The 17,349-nt window shown below is 40.5% G+C and overlaps 1 long non-coding RNA gene across 1 annotated transcript in view; it reads right to left on the bottom strand.

Moving 5' to 3' along the window:
- Nucleotides 1-2,622: 2,622 nt before the first annotated feature.
- LOC132597134 (uncharacterized) overlaps nucleotides 2,623-17,349 on the bottom strand; it is a 50,833-nt gene continuing 36,106 nt past the window's right edge. The window contains exons 8-10 of the long non-coding RNA XR_009563544.1: nucleotides 10,152-10,218; nucleotides 6,304-6,553; nucleotides 2,623-5,539 (exon numbers count right to left, since the gene is read on the bottom strand). This is a non-coding gene — a long non-coding RNA (uncharacterized lncRNA). The remainder of the gene's footprint in view (nucleotides 5,540-6,303; nucleotides 6,554-10,151; nucleotides 10,219-17,349) is intronic.

Below are 17,349 nucleotides of genomic sequence, written 5' to 3'. Positions count from 1 at the left end.
TATAGGTGTTACCTAAAAATTTACACCGGTGAAGATATTTTCACAGAGAAAGGCAATCACAGATTTATTAAACAAACTTATGGTTCACCAATGGAAAGGTGTGCGGATTGGATACATTGGGATCTTGGGGTTAACGGAGATATACAAACACAGGTGAAGTATATAATCACCAAAAACCTACAGAATACCAAGAGAAGACCACTCAACACTGTCATAACCTACATGGGAAAAGGGTCCAAAGAAAAATAGATATATGTATATGTGTAAAACAACCACATCCTGCACACCTAGAACAAGCAAAACATTGTAATCACAGTTGCTGTGATAAAAAATTAAATTAAATTAAAAAAACAAACAAGAAATAGTGAGATATAAACTTAAGGGTCTTTTTCCTGGCACATTCCATTCTAACTTACATCCTAGAACACGACTTCCCTTAAGGCTCTGTTGACCTAGTAACCAGATTTGTTAAGGAGAATTGCTGCCGCCTTGTGCCCGTTTCACACAACAGCAGCTCTAAACCCAGAGCTAACCTTTACTTGATATTCAAAATAATTCCAGGCCTGTAAATGACACCTGACCTCTAAACAAACTTTTGGGTCATAAATCGAGCAAAAATATCAAAAGACGTGCACATTTCAAAGTGACGATTTCAAGAGGCATATTTTACGCACATTTTGTCTTCTCTTTTTCTTTCATTTTTTCTGTTAAGAAAAAGGGCATGGAAAAATGCTAAACGTCAGAATTAATAAAGCCATGCAAATCCAGTCTACAAAAACTTTCACCTCACAGCCATCAGAATGATCATCAGCAAAAAAAGCCTACAAACAATAAATGCTGAAGGGATTTCAGAGAAATGTGTACCCTCTAGCTGCTGTTGGGATGTAACCTGGTAACAGCCAGTAGTGAGAACAGAATGGAGGTGCGTTTAAAGGTAGAAATTGAGCTACCATGAGATCTGGTAGGCCAATTGATGGGCTTATGTCCTGAGTAGACCAGAATCAAAAAGACACAGGCTGGCAATCCTGCACTCTGGCAACATGTACAATAGCCAAGACTTGGAAGAAACCAAAATGTCCATCAACAGAAAAATGCAAAAAGAAGAAGTGGTCGATGTACACAATGGAATATTATCCATGGAAAACTATGAAACAGTGCCGTTGGCAACACCATACTAGGATCTACACATAGTCACCCAATTTAAAGTAAGAAAGAAACCGAAAGACAGATATCCTATGACATCACTTATAGGTGTTACCTAAAAATTGATACCCATAAAATTATTGCCAAGAGAAGGACACACATGGATACAGGAAACAAAAGTATGTTTAACCAAATGGAAATGTGTTAATCAAAAGTCTGTTTAATAAATCTCTGATTGCTTTTCTCTGTGGAAATATCTTCATTGGTATAAATTTTGGGGTAACACCTATAATTGATATCATAGGGTACGTGTCTTTTGCTTTCTGACTTACTTCAAGTTGTGTGATTACCTCCAGAGTCATTACCTCCAGAGTACAGCTTACCTATTCAAATGGTTTCTTAAAGTATGCACCCTATTTTGAATGTTTTTGGCCATTACCTCCTTCAACCATTTGGTTGGCAGGTGTCGTTTATAGCCCTGCAGTCCTTGGGAATATGAATGGACCTTTAGCACAGGTTTTAAAGCCGCTGTGGCGGCAAAGGGCCACGGGGCGGCAGTTCGACATTCCCCACTCTGGTTACTAGGGAAACAATACGTCTCTGAAGTCGTGTTCCTTGTTTGTACATTACAGTGGAATGTGTATGAATAAACACCCAAAGCATATGTCTCCTTACTTATGTTTGTTTTCTATATTTAATTTATATTTTTTATCAGAGTAATAGTCCATTGCATACATGGACCACTTCTTTTGTATGCACTCATGTGTTGATGGACATTTTGGTTGTTCAAAGTCGTGGCTAGGGTAAAAAGTGCTGCCTCGTAAGTATGTCAGCCTGTGTCTTTTTGATTCTGGTCTTCTCAGGGTATAGGCCCAGTACCGGGCCTACCAGATCATATGGTAGCTTAATTTTTACCTTTAAACGCACCTCCTTTCTGTTCTCACTACTGGCTGTTACCATTTGATATCCCACCAGCAGCTACAGGCTACACAGTTCTCTAAAACCCCTTGAGCATTTACTGTTTAGAGATTATTTGCTGATGATCATTCTGTCTGTTGGCAGGTATACGTTTTTGTAGACTGGATTTGCATGTCTTCATTAATTCCTGAGGTTAAGCTTTTTCCATGGCCTTCTTTGCTGAACAAGAAAAAAAGAGAGAAAGGAAAAAATGAGTTAAATAGGCCTCTTGAAATTTTCTCCTTGAAAGGTTGCCCTCTTTGAATTTTTAGGTAGATATTCCAACCCAGGTATTTTTGAGGGCAGGTGTCGTTTACAGGCCTGCAATTCTTGTGAATATAATGGGACCCTTAGCCCTGTCTTTAAAGCTGCTTTGGCAGGTGGCGGTCACTAGGCTGCAGCATTTCTCCATTCTTAAATCTGGTTACTAAGTCAACAGAGACTTCCTGGAAGCTGTGTTCCAAGGTTGTATGTTAGGATGGAATGAGCCAGGAAGCACCCCCATAGTTTTATGCCCCATTATATCTTGTTCGTTTTTTTAATTTAATTTTTATTTTTTATCACAGCAGATTTGATGATGATGTTTTGTGTGTTCTACATGAGCCAGATGTGTGTGTTTCTGGCACCGATACATATATGTATTCATCCTGGGATCCATTAGCCATGTAGGTTATGACAAAGTGTTGAGTAGTCTTCTCTTGGAATTCTGTAGGTCTTTGGTTATTATATATTTCACGTGTGTTTGTATATCTCTGTCAACCCCAATAACCTAATATATCCAATCTTTACAACTTTCCAATTGATTAAGCATAAGTTTGTTTAATAAATCTGCGATTCCTCTTATCTGTGGAAATATCTTCGTTGGTATCCATTTCTAGGTAACACCTATAATTGATATCATAGGATATGTGTCTTTCGCTTTGTGACTTACTTCAAGTTGTGTGATCACCTCCAGAGTCATCTACGGTTCTTCAAACTGCTTCGTTTCATGTTTTTTCCGTGGCTCATATTCCATCTGTACACGTGCCAGTTCTCCTTTGTCCATTCGTATCTTGATGGACTTTTTGGTTGTTTCCATGTCTTGGCGATTGTAATACTGCTGCAGGGCAGTTTTGCCTGAATGTGTCATTCCATTTCCGTGTTCCTAGGTTATAGGCCAAGGAGTGGGCCTCCGGGATCATATGGTATCTTAGTGTTTACCTTTTAAAGGCTGCTCCATTCTCTTTTCATTAGTGGCACTTACCAGTTTACGAGCCACTTAAAGGTGAGAGTGCATTTGCTCACAGCCTCTTCAGCATGTATTGTTTTTATTTCTTTGCTGAGGGTCATTCTGACCGGTGTGAGTTGATACCATTTTGTGGCTGGATTTGCATATGTCTAATAATTCCTTATATTGAGCTTATAGCCATGCATTTTTTATTGTTTTTTAAAGAGTGAGTACAGCTTACCTTCAAATAGTTTCTTGAAGTATGCGGCATATTTTGAATTTATTTTGCCATTACCTCCCTCAACACATTTTGCTGGCAGGTGTCATTTATAGCCCTGCAGTCCTTGTGAATACGAAGTGACCTTTAGCACAGGTTGTAAAACTGCTGTTGCGGCAAACGGCCACAGGGCGGCAGCATTTCTACATTGCCTACTCTAGTTACTAGGGAAACAGTACCTTCTGGGAAGTAGTGTTCCTTGGTTGTAAATTAGAGTGGAATGTGCCCGGATAAACACACAAAGCTTATGTCTCCTTAGTTATGTTTGTTTTTTATATTGACTGTATTTATTGTATCGGAGTAATACTCCGTTGTGTACATGGACCACTTCTTTTTCGTGCATTCATCGGTTGATGGACATTTTGGTTGTTCCAAGTCGTGGCTAGGGTAAATAGTGCTCCAGTGTAGGATTGTCAACGTGTGTCTTTTCGATTCTGGTCTTCTCAGGTGATAGAGCCAGTAGTGGGCCGACCAGATCATATGGTAGCTCAATTTTGACCTCCTTTCTGTTCTCACTACTGGCTGTTACCATTTGACATCCCAGCTGCAGCTAGAGGGTATACAGTTGTCTGAAACCCCTTGAGCATTTATTGTTTGGAGATTTTCTGCTGATGATCATTCTGACTGTTGTCACGTAAACGTTTTTGTAGATTGCATTTGCATGTCTTTAGTAATTCCTGATATGGAGCTTTTTCCACGGCCTTTTTTGTTAAACGAAAATAAAGAAAAAAAGAAAGAGTGTGAGTTAAATGTGCCTCTTGAAATCGTCTTCTTGAAAGATTGCCCTCTTTTGCATTTTTTCGTCGATATTCGAACCCAGGATTTTTTTGAGGGCAGGTGTCATTTACAGAGGTGCAATTCTTGTGGATAGTAAGAGACCCTGAACACTGTGTTTAAAGCTGCTTTTGCGGGAGACAGTCACAAGGCTGTGGCATGTCTCCATTCCCAAATCTGGTTACTAGGGCAAAACAGCCTTCCTAGGTGTAATGTTCCAACCTGTAAGTTAGAATGGAATGGGCCAGGAAAAACCCCCATGAGTTTATGTCTCATTACTTCTTGTTGGTTTTCTTAATTTGATTTTTATTTGTTATCACAGCAAATTTGATTACCATGTGTTGTTTGTTCTGGGTGTGCAAGATGTGGTTCTTTCACATATATGCCTATTATCTGTTCACCTTCGGATCCATTTCCCATGTGGGTTAGGACACAATGTTGAGTAGTCTTCTCTTGGTATTCCATAGGTCCTTGGTGCTTATATATTTCACATGTGTTGGTGTAGCTCTGTTTCCCTCAATATGCTAATTTATCCAGTCCTCAAACCTTTCCATTTGGTTAACCATATATTTGTTGATCGAATCTTTGATTGCCTTGCTCTGTGAAAAATCTTCATTGGTATCAATTTTCAGGTAACACCATTAAGTGATATCACAGGATATGTGTCCTTCGCCCTCTGACTTACTTCATGTTGTGATTACCTCCAGGCTCATCTATGGTGCTGCAAACGGCATTGTTTCATTTTTTTCCTTGGCTACTATTCCATCTGTACATGTACCAGTTCTCCTTTTCCATTCATCTTTGGATGGACTTTTTGGTAGCTTCCCTGTCTTGCCTACTGTCATACTGTTGCAGTGCAGCTTTGCCTGCCTGTGTCTTTCTAATTGTGTCTTCTTAGGTCATAGGCCCGGGAGCGTGCCTGCTGAGTCCTATGGTGCCTCAATGGGTATCTGTTAAAGGCAGGTCCGTTCTGTTTTCATTAGTGGCTCTTCCCAGTTTAGTCCCACTTAGAGATGAGGGTACGCCTTTCTCCACAGCCCCTTCAGCATTTACTGTTTGCAGAATTTTTGCTGATGGTCATTCTGACCGGTGTGAGCTGATACGTTTGTGAAGATTGGATTTGCATATCTTTAACAGTTCCTCATGATGAGCATTTTTTCATGACTTTGTTGTTGTTGTTGCTGTTAAAAAGAAAAAAAAAACCACTGCGTGTACAATATACCTCTTGAAATTGTCTTCTTGAAACCTTGCCATCTTTTGATACTTTTGGTCGATTTTCGACCGCAGGATTTTTTTTGAAGGCGTGTGTCACTTACAAGTTTGCAATCGTTGTTAATATTTAGTGACCATTAGCACTGGGTTGAATGCTGCTGCTGTGGGAAATGGCCGCACGGTGGCAGCGTTTCTCCTTTCCCAAACCTTGTTACTAGGGCAGCAGAGCTTTCCTGGAACTCGTGTTCCTAGGTTATAAATTAGAATGAAATGTGCCAGGAAAAAAAACGCATAAGTTTATGTCTCAGGACATCTTCTTCATTGTTATAATTTAATTTTTTTAATCAGGGTAATGATTAGAATATTATTTGTTCTAGGTGTACACACTCTGGTTCATTTCTAAAAAAAATATATATATATATATATACACACACACACACACATATATATATATTCATGTACAGATCCTCTTCCCATGTAAATTAATACAGAGTGTTCAGTAGACCTCCCTTCGTATATGGTGAGTCTCTTATATATATGTATTTCATATGTATTTGTGTACGTATGGCAGCCCTACCCTTAATTTGCCCATTGCTCCCACCTTTCGTTTTAGATAACCATAGTTGTGTTCTAAGTGTGTGTCTTTCTCTGTGGAAATAAGTTCATTTGTATCAGTTGTTAGATGCCACCCAGAAGTGATATCGTAAGGTATTTGTCTTGCTTTCCGACTTACCTCGTGTCCTGTGATTATCTCTAGGATCATCTGTGGTGCAGCAACAGATGTGTGTAGGTGTTTCCTAGTTTTCCACGGCTGATATTCCACTGTGCACATGGACCACTCCTTCTTTGTCCACTCATCTGCTGATGGCCATTTTGGTCGCTTCCATGTCTTGGCTTTTGTGCATATTGCTGCAGTGCACCTTTGCCAGCCTGTGTCTTCTCGACTCTGGTCTGCTCGGGTGAAAGGCCCAGCGGTGGGCCTGCTGGATTGAATGGATTGAATGGTACCTCAATTTTTGCTTTGAAACACAGTTCCTTTGTGTTCTCATTATTGGCTCTTACTCCTTTACACCTCAACAGCAGCGAGAGGGTACACAGTTCTCTAAAACCTCTTCAGCATTGATTGTTTGTAGACTTTTTGCTTATGGTCATTCGAGTGGTGTGTGTTGAGACCTTTTCATAGATTAGATTGGCATGAGTCTAATAATTCCTGATGTTGAACTTTTATCCATTTCCCTTTTTATTTGTAAAGAGTGTGTAAATCTTACCTCTCATAGGATCTTCTTGAAAACTTTGCTCTCTTTTAAGCTTTTTGGCCACTCCCTACCTCAGAACATTTTTTTGAGGGCAGGTGTCCCTTACAGCCCTGAGTCCTTGTGAGTATTAAGTGACCATCAGCCGTGGTTTAAAGCCGCTCTTGCGGGAAACGGCCACAAGGCGGCACAATTTCTCCATTTACAACTCAGGGCATTTGGGCAACAGAGGCTTCCTGGAAATCCTGTTAGGAGGCTGTAAATTAGAGTGGAATGTGCCAAGGCAAACCCCTAACAGCTTATATCTCCTTACTCTTGTTTGTTTTTTAAATGTAATTTTTCTTTTTCCTCAGAGCAAATGAGATAAAAATGTTGTGTATGTTCTAGGTGTACAGAATCTGGTTCATTATATCTATGTATCTATCTATTCATCTTTGCCTCCTTTCCCATGGACGTTATTACAGAGTGTTGAGTGGACCTCTCTTGGTATTCCATAGGTCTTTGGTGATTATAGGTTTCATATGTAGTAGTATAGGTCTGACGCCCCCATATCCTAATTTATCCATTCTTACCACCTTTCCATTTGGTTAAACATAATCTTGATTTCTTAATCCATGAGTGTCCTTTTCTTCGAAATAAGTTCATGGGTATCATTTTTTAGGTAACACGTATAAGTGATATCATAGGATGTGTTTCTTTCGGTTTCTCACTTCAAGGTGTGTGATTATCTCTGGGTCCTTCTATGGTGGTGCAAACAGCACTGTTTCATGCTTTTCCATGGCTAATATTCCGTTGTGTACATGGACCAGGTCTTCTTGATGCATTCAGCTGTTGATGGATATTTTGGTTGCTTCTACGTCTTTGGTGTGGTAAATATTACTGCAGTGTAGGATTGCCAGCCTGTGTCTTTTGGATTCTGGTCTTCTCAGGTGATAGGCACAGCAATGGGCCTGATAGATCAAATTATAGCTCAATTTTTACTTTTAAATGCAGCCTCTTTGTGTTCTTATTATTAGCTGCTACTACTTAACATCTCACCTGCAGCAAAAGTGTACAGAGTTCTCTAAAACCCCTTCAGCATTTTGTGTTTCTAGACTTAGTGCTGATGGGCATTCAACTGCTGTATGTTCAAACCTCTGCGTAGATTAGATTTGCATGAGTCTAATCTGTAGATTAGATTTGCATGAGTCTGATAATTCCTGATGTTGAGTTGTATCAGAGTGATCATCAGCAACAAAGTCTACAAACAACAAATGCTTAAGGGGTTTTAGAGAACTGTGTACCCTCTAGCTGGTGGGGCATGTATACTGGTAACAGCGGAAGGTGAAAGCAGAATGGAGGTGGGTTTAAAGTTAAAAAGTCAGTTACTATATTATCTGGTATGCCCACAGCTTGGCCTATCACGAGAGAAGACCAGAAACCAAAAGGAAAAGGTTGGTAATCCTGCACTGCAGCAATATTTACAATAGCCAAGTTATGGAAGCAAACAAAATGTCCATCAACAGATAAATGGACAAAGAAGAAGTGGTACAAGTACCTAATGAATTATTAACGTGGATAAAATGAAACAGTGCCATTTTCATGTCCTTTAATGAGCCTAGAAATAATCATATTATGTGAAATAAGTTGAAAGGGAAAGGAAAATATCGTATTGTAACATTTACACATGTTATCCTAATATTGTTACCAATGAACATATTTCCACAGAAAAAGACACTCACAGACTTATAAAACAAACTAATGGTTAAACAAAATGAAAGGTGGGAGGAATGGATTAATTAGGATTATGGGCTATCTGTACTCATGTATAACATGAGTAAATGCATTTGTGAGTATATTTATGAGTATATGTATATTAACATGAGGTAACATTCATATACTCATATATGTATATAAACATATAAAATATATAAATTATATAATCACTGATACATATAAAATACATATAAAATATATAATCATACATATTATACATATAATGTGTATGATTATACACATTATACACATAATATAGATGATACACATAAAATACATAATCACCAAACACCTACCAGTTACCAGGAGGTCTACTCAACACCCTGTAATAACCTACATAGGAACAGGTTCCGAAGATGAACACACACACACACACACATATATATATATATATATATATATATGAATATTTAACCAGATTCTATACACCCAATTAATCAGAACACACTAATTAAATAAACTCCGATAAAAAATATAAATTAAATTTTGAAAACAAACATAAGTAAGCATACATAAAATTTGGGTGTTTCTCCAGGGACATTCTACTCTAATTTACAACCAGGAACACAACTTTCAGAAGAGTTCTGTATCCTAGTAACCACAGTGGGGAATGTAGAAATGCTGCTTCCCTGTGGCTGTAACCTGCAACAGCAGTTTTAAAACCTGTGCTAATGATCACTTGATATTCACAAGGCATGCAGGGCTGCAAATGACACCTGCCCTCAAAATGTCTTGAGGGAGGTAATGGTCTAAAATATTCAAAATATGACACATAACTCCAGAAAACTCTTTGAATAGGTAAGTTGTACTCTTTAAAAAAAAGGACATGGCTAATTTCTCAATATAAGGAATTATAACATGCATGCAAATCCAACCACAAAAAGCTATCAGTTCACACCAGTCAGAATGACCATCAGCAAAAAAAACTGCGAACAATTAATGCCGAAAGGGTTGTGGTGAAATGCATACCCTTAACCTAAACTGGGACATAAAGTGGTAAGAGCCACTAATGAAAACAGAATGGAGGTGCCTTTAAAAGGTAAACAATGAGCTACCATATGATCCCCCAGGCCCACACCTGGGACTGTGGCCTAAGAAGACAAAATTAGAAAGACACAGGCAGGCAAAACTGCACTGCAGCAGTTTTACAATTACCAAGACATGGTGCAATCAAAAAGTCCATCAAGATACGAATGGACAAAGGAGAACTGGCACGTGTACAGATGGAATATGAGCCATGGAAAAAACATGAAACGAAGCAGTTTGAAGAACCGTAGATGACTCTGGAGGTGATCACACAACTTGAAGTAAGTCACAAAGCAAAAGACACATATCCTATGATATCAATTATAGGTGTTACCTAGAAATGGATACCAACGAAGATATGTCCACAGATAACAGGAATCACAGATTTATTAAACAAACTTATACTTAACCAATTGGAAAGTTGTAAAGATTGGATATATTAGGATATTGGGGTCGACAGAGGTATACAAACACATGTGAAATATATAATCGCCAAAGACCTACAGAATTCCAAGAGAAGACTACTCAACACTGTGTCATAACCTACCTGGCAAATGGATCCCAAGATGAATACATATATGTCTCGGTGTAAAAAAAAAACACATCTTGCACACCTAGAACAAAGCAAACATTACAATCAAATTTGCTATCATAAAAGATTATATTAAAAAAATGAACAAGAAATAATGGGGCATAAAATTATGGGCGTTCTTCCTGGCTCATGCCATTCTACCTTCCAACCTTGGAACACAGCTCCCAGGAAGGCTCTCTTGACCTAGTAACCAGATTTGAGAGTGGAGAAATCCTGCAGCATTTCGGCCTTCCTCCAACAGCAGCAGCTTTAAACCCAGTGCAAATGGTCAGTTAAAATTCACCTCAATTGCAGGCCTGTAAATGACACCTGTCCTCAAAAAAACATTCTGGGGTCGAAAATCGACCAAAAACTTCAAAAGAGGCAACCTTTCAAGAAGACAATTTCAAGAGGCATATTTTACACACATTTTGGCTTTTCTTCTCTTTTTCTTTTCTTTCACCAAAGCAAGGGCATGGAAAAAATGCTTAACATCAGAAATTAATAAAGACACGCAAATCCAATCTATGAAAACGTTCACCTCACAACAGTCAGAATGATCATCAGCAAAACAGTCCACAAACAATACATGCTGAACGGGTTTTAGAGAACTCTGTGTACCCTGTAGCTGCTGGTGGGAGGAAAACTGGTAACAGCCAGTAGTTACAACAGAAAGAACATGCGTTTCAAGGTAAAAATGGAGCTACCATATGGTCTGGTAGACCCACTGCTGTGCCTATCACCTGAGAAGACCAGAATCCAAAAGACACAGGCTGGCAATCCTACACTGCAGTGATATTTACCACAGCCAAGACTTGGAAGCAACCAAAATGGCCATCAACAGATGAATGGACAAAGAAGAAGTGGTCCATGTACACAGTGGAACATGAGCCATGGAAAAGCATGAAACGGTGCTGTTTGCACCACCATAGAAGGACCCAGAGATAATCACACACCTTGAAGTGAGAAAGAAAGCGAAAGAAAGATATCCTATGATATCACTTATACGTGTTACCTAAAAAATGATACCCATGAACTTATTTCGAAGAAAAGGACACTCATGGATTAAGAAATCAAGATTATGTTTAACCAAACGGAAAGGTGGTAAGAATGGATAAATTAGGATATGGGGGTGTCAGCCCTATACTACTACATATGAAACCTAGAATCACCAAAGACCTATGGAATACCAAGAGAGGTCCACTCAACACTCTGTAATAACGTCCATGGGAAAGGAGGCAAAGATGAATAGATAGATACATAGATACAATGAACCAGATTCTGTACACCTAGAACATACACAACATTTTTATCTCATTTGCTCTGAGGAAAAAGAAAAATTACATTTAAAAAACAAACAAGAGTAAGGAGATATAAGCTGTTAGGGGTTTGCCTTGGCACATTCCACTCTAATTTACAGCCTCCTAACACGATTTCCAGGAAGCCTCTGTTGCCCAAATGCCCTGAGTTGTAAATGGAGAAATTGTGCCGCCTTGTGGCCGTTTCCCGCAAGAGCGGCTCTAAACCACGGCTGATGGTCACTTAATACTCACAAGGACTCAGGGCTGTAAAGGACACCTGCCCTCAAAAAAATGTTCTGAGGTAGGGAGTGGCCAAAAAGCTTAAAAGAGAGCAAAGTTTTCAAGAAGATCCTATGAGAGGTAAGTTTTACACACTCTTTACAAATAAAAAGGGAAATGGATAAAAGTTCAACATCAGGAATTATTAGACTCATGCCAATCTAATCTATGAAAAGGTCTCAACACACACCACTCGAATGACCATAAGCAGAAAGTCTACAAACAATCAATGCTGAAGAGGTTTTAGAGAACTGTGTACCCTCTAGCTGCTGTTGAGGTGTAAAGGAGTAAGAGCCAATAATGAGAACACAAAGGAACTGTGTTTCAAAGCAAAAATTGAGGTACCATTCAATCCAGCAGGCCCACCGCTGGGCCTTTCACCCGAGCAGACCAGAGTCGAGAAGACACAGGCTGGCAAAGGTGCACTGCAGCAATATGCACAAAAGCCAAGACATGGAAGCGACCAAAATGGCCATCAGCAGATGAGTGGACAAAGAAGGAGTGGTCCATGTGCACAGTGGAATATCAGCCGTGGAAAACTAGGAAACACGGCTCTTTGCTGCACCACAGATGATCCTAGAGATAATCACAGGACACGAGGTAAGTCGGAAAGCAAAAGACAAATATCTTATGATATCACTTCTGGGTGGCATCTAACAACTGATACAAATGAACTTATTTCCACAGAGAAAGACACACACTTAGAACACAACTATGGTTATCTAAAACGAAAGGTGGGAGCAATGGGCAAATTAAGGGTAGGGCTGCCATACGTACACAAATACATATGAAATACATATATATAAGAGACTCACCATATACGAAGGGAGGTCTACTGAACACTGTATTAATTTACATGGGAAGAGGATCTGTACATGAATATATATATGTATGTGTGTGTGAATATATATATATATATTTTAGAAATGAACCAGAGTGTGTACACCTAGAACAAATAATATTCTAATCATTACCCTGATTGAAAAAATTAAATTATAACAATGAAGAAGATGTCCTGAGACATAAACTTCTGCGTTTTTTTCCTGGCACATTCCATTCTAATTTACAAGCTAGGAACACGAGTTCCAGGAATGATTTGCTGCCCAAGTAAGATTTGGGAATGGAGAAACGCTGCGCCGTGCGGCCGTTTTCCACAACAGCAGCTTTCAAACCAGTGCTAATGGTTAGTAAATATTAACAATTCCAAACCTGTAAGTGACACAAGCCTTCGAAATAAATCCTGTGGTCGAAAATCGACCAAAAGTTTCAAAAGAGGGCAAGGTTTCAAGAAGACAATTTCAAGAGGTATATTTTACACGCACTGGTTTTTTTCTTTTTGACAACAACAACAAAAAAAGGGCATGGAAAAATGCTCATCATAAAATCCTTGGAAGATGGCGGAGGAGTAGGACGCGGAGATCACCTTCCTCCCCACAGATACACCAGAAATTCATCTACACGTGGAGCAACTCCTGCAGAGCACCTACTGAACGCTGGCAGAAGACCTCAAACCTCCCTAAAGGCAAGAAACCCCCCACGTACCTGGGTAGGGCAAAAGGAAAAAGAATAAACAGAGATAAAAGGATAGGGACAGGACCTGCACCAGTGGGAGGGAGCTGTGAAGGAAAAAAGGTTTCCATACACTAGGAAGTCCCTTCCCAGGTGGAGACTGCGGGTGGCAGAGGGGGAAAGCTTCGGAGCCGCGGAGGAGAGCATAGCCACAGGGGTGCGGGGGACAAAGCGGAGAGATTCCCGCACAGAGGATCGGTGCCGAGCGGCACTCACCAGACGGAGAGTCTTGTCTGACCACCCGCCGGGGCGGGCGGGAGCTGAGAGCCGAGGCTCGGGCTTGGGTCGGATCGCAGGGAGAGGACTGGGGTTGGCGGCGGGAACACAGCCTGCAGGGGGTTAGTGCGCCAAGGCTGGCCGGAAGGGAGTCCGGGGAAAAATCTGGACCTGCCGAGACTTTTTCTTTCCTCTTTGTCTCCTGGTGCGCAAGGAGAGGAGATTAAGAACGTTGCTTAAAGGAGCTCCAGAAACGGGCGCGAGCCGCGGCTAACAGCGCGGACCACAGAGACCGGCGTGAGACGCTAACACTGCTGCTGCCACCACCAAGAATGCTGTGTGTGAGCACAGGTCACTATCCACACACTCCTTCCAGGGAGCCTTGCAGCCCGCCACTGCCAGGGTCCCGGGATCCAGGGACAACTCCCCCGGGAGAACGCATGGCGCGCCTCAGGCTGGTGCCATGTCACACTGGCCTCTCCCGCCGCAGGCCCGCCCCACACTCCGTGCCCCTCCCTCCGTGCCCCTCCCTCCGTGCTCCTCCCTCCCCCCCCGGCCTGACTGAGCCAGAGTCCCCGAATCAGCGGCTCCTTTAACCCTGTCCTGTCTGAGCGAAGAACAGACGCCCTCCAGCGACCTATATGCAGAGGCGGGGCCAAATCCAACGCTGAGCCCCTGGGAGCTGTGAGAACGAAGAAGAGAAAGGGAAATCTCTCCCAGCAGCCTCAGAAGCAGCGGATTAAAGCTCCACAATCAACTTGAGGTATCCTGCATCTGTGGAATACATGAATACAATGAATCATCCCAAATTAAGGAGCCGTGTGGATGAAAGGCTCTCGGTGCTGCAGCCAGGAGTCAGTGCTGTGCCTCTGAGGTGGGAGAGCCAACTTCATGACACTGGTCCACAACAGACATCCCAGCTCCACATAATATCAAACGGCGAAAATCTCCCAGAGGTCTCCATCTCAACACCAGCACCCAGCTTCACTCAACGACCAGCAAGCCACAGTGCTGGACATCCTATGCCAAACAACTAGCAAGACAGGAACACAACCCCACCCATTAGCAGAGAGGCTGCCTAAAATCATAATTAGTCCACAGACACCCCAAAACACACCACCAGAGTGGACCTGCCCACCAGAAAGACGAGATCCAGCCTCATCCACCTGAACGCAGGCACTAGTCCCCTCCACCAGGAAGCCTACGGAACCCACAGAACCAACCTTAGCCACTGGGGACAGACACCAAAAACATTGGGAACTACGAACCTGCAACCTGCAAAAAGGAGACCCCAAACACAGTAAGATAAGCAAAATAAGACAGAAAAACACACAGCAGATGAAGGAGCAAGATAAAAACCCACCAGACCTAACAAATGAAGAGGAAATAGGCAGTCTACCTGAAAAAGAATTCAGAATAATGATAGTAAAGATGATCCAAAATCTTGGAAATACAATAGACAAAATGCAAGAAACATTTAACAAGGACCTAGAAGAACTAAAGATGAAACAAACAATGATGGACAACACAATAAATGAAATGAAAAATACTCTAGATGGGATCAATAGCAGAATAACTGAGGCAGAAGAACGGATAAGTGACCTGGAAGATAAAATAGTGGAAATAACTACTGCAGAGCAGAATAAAGAAAAAAGAATAAAAAGAACTGAGGACAGTCTCAGAGACCTCTGGGACAACATTAAACGTCCCAGTATTGGAATTATAGGGGTTTCAGAAGAAGAAGAGAAAAAGAAAGGGACTGAGAAAATATTTGAAGAGATTATAGTTGAAAACTTCCCTAATACAGGAAAGGAAATAGTTAATCAAGTCCAGGAAGCACAGAGTCCCATACAGGATAAATCCCATACAGGATAAAAGACACATATAAATCAAACTGTCAAAAATTAAATACAAAGAAAACATATTAAAAGCAGCAAGGGAAAAACAACAAATAATACACAAGGGAATCCCCATAAGGTTAACAGCTGATCTTTCAACAGAAACTCTGTAAGCCAGAAGGGACATATTTATGTCCTGGCAGGACATATTTAAAGTGATGAAGGAGAAAAACCTGCAACCAAGACTACTCTACCCAGCAAGGATCTCATTCAGATTTGATGGAGAAATTAAAACCTTTACAGACAAGCAAAAGCTGAGAGACTTCAGCACCACCAAACCAGCTTTAAAACAACTGCTAAAGGAACTTCTCTAGGCAGGAAACACAAGAGAAGAAAAAGACCTACAATAAAGAACCCAAAACAATTAAGAAAATGGGAATAGGAACATACATATCGATAATTACTTTCAATGTAAATGGACTAAATGCTCCCACCAAAAGACACAGATTAGCTGAATGGATATAAAAACAAGACCCATGTATTTGCTGTCTACCAGAGACCCACTTCAGCCCTAGGGACACATACAGACTGAAAGTAAGGGGATGGAAAAAGAGATTTCATGCAAATGGAAACCAAAAGAAAGCTGGAGTAGCAATTCTCATATCAGACAAAATAGACTTTAAAATAAAGACTATTAGAAGAGACAAAGAAGGACACTACATAATGATCAAGGGATCGATCCAAGAAGAAGATATAACAATTGTAAATATTTATGCACCCAACATACGAGCACCTCAATACATAAGGCAAATACTAACAGCCATAAAAGGGGAAATCGACAGTAACACATTCATAGTAGGGGACTTTAACACCCCAGTTTCACCAATGGAGAGATCACCCAAAATGAAAATAAATAAGGAAACACAAGCTTTAAATGATACATTAAACAAGATGGACTTAATTGATATTTATAGGACATTCCATCCAAAAACAACAGAATACACATTTTTCTCAAGTGCTCATGGAACATTCTCCAGGATAGATCATATCTTGGGTCACTAATCAAGCCTTGGTAAATTTAAGAAAGTTGAAATTGTATCAAGTATCTTTTCCGACCACAACGCTATGAGACTAGATATCAATTACAGGAAAAGATCTGTAAAAAATACAAACACATGGAGGTAAATAATACACTACTTAATAACGAAGTGATCACAGAAGAAATCAAAGAGGAAATCAAAAAATACCTAGAAACAGGGCTTCACTGGTGGCGTAGTGGTTGAGAGTCCGCCTGCCGATGCAGGGAACAGGGGTTCGTGCCCCGGTCCAGGAAGATCCCAGATGCCGCCGAGTGGCTGGGCCCGTGAGCCATGGCCGCTGATCCTGCACATGCGGAGCCTGTGCTCCCCAATGGGAGAGGCCACAACAGTGAGAGGCCCCTGTGCCGCAAAAAAAAAATCAAAACAAAACAAAACACACACCTAGAAACAAATAACAATGGAGACACGACGACTCAAAATCTATGGGATGCAGCAAAAGCAGTTCTAAGAGAGAAGTTTATAGCAATACAATCCTACCTTAAGTACAGGAAATATCTCAAATAAACAACCTAACCTTGCACCTAAAGCAATTAGAGAAAGAAGAACCAAAAAAACCCAAAGTTAACAGAAGGAAAGAAATCATAATAATCAGATCAGAAATAAATGAAAAAGAAATGAAGGAAACAATAGCAAAGATCAATAAAACTAAAAGCTGGTTCTCTAAGAAGATAAACAAAATTGATAAACCGTTAGCCAGACTCATCATGAAAAACAGGGAGAAGACTCAAATCAATAGAATTAGAAATGAAAAAGGAGAAGTAACAACTGAAACTGCAGAAATACAAAAGAGCATAAGAGATTACTACAAGCAACTCTATGCCAATAAAATGGACAACCTGGAAGAAATGGACAAATTATTAGAAATGCACAA

The sequence above is a fragment of the Globicephala melas genome, chromosome 1 (genome assembly GCF_963455315.2).
Source record: "Globicephala melas chromosome 1, mGloMel1.2, whole genome shotgun sequence".
Lineage (NCBI taxonomy): Eukaryota > Metazoa > Chordata > Mammalia > Artiodactyla > Delphinidae > Globicephala > Globicephala melas.
This window is presented reverse-complemented; position numbering and strand designations above follow the sequence as displayed.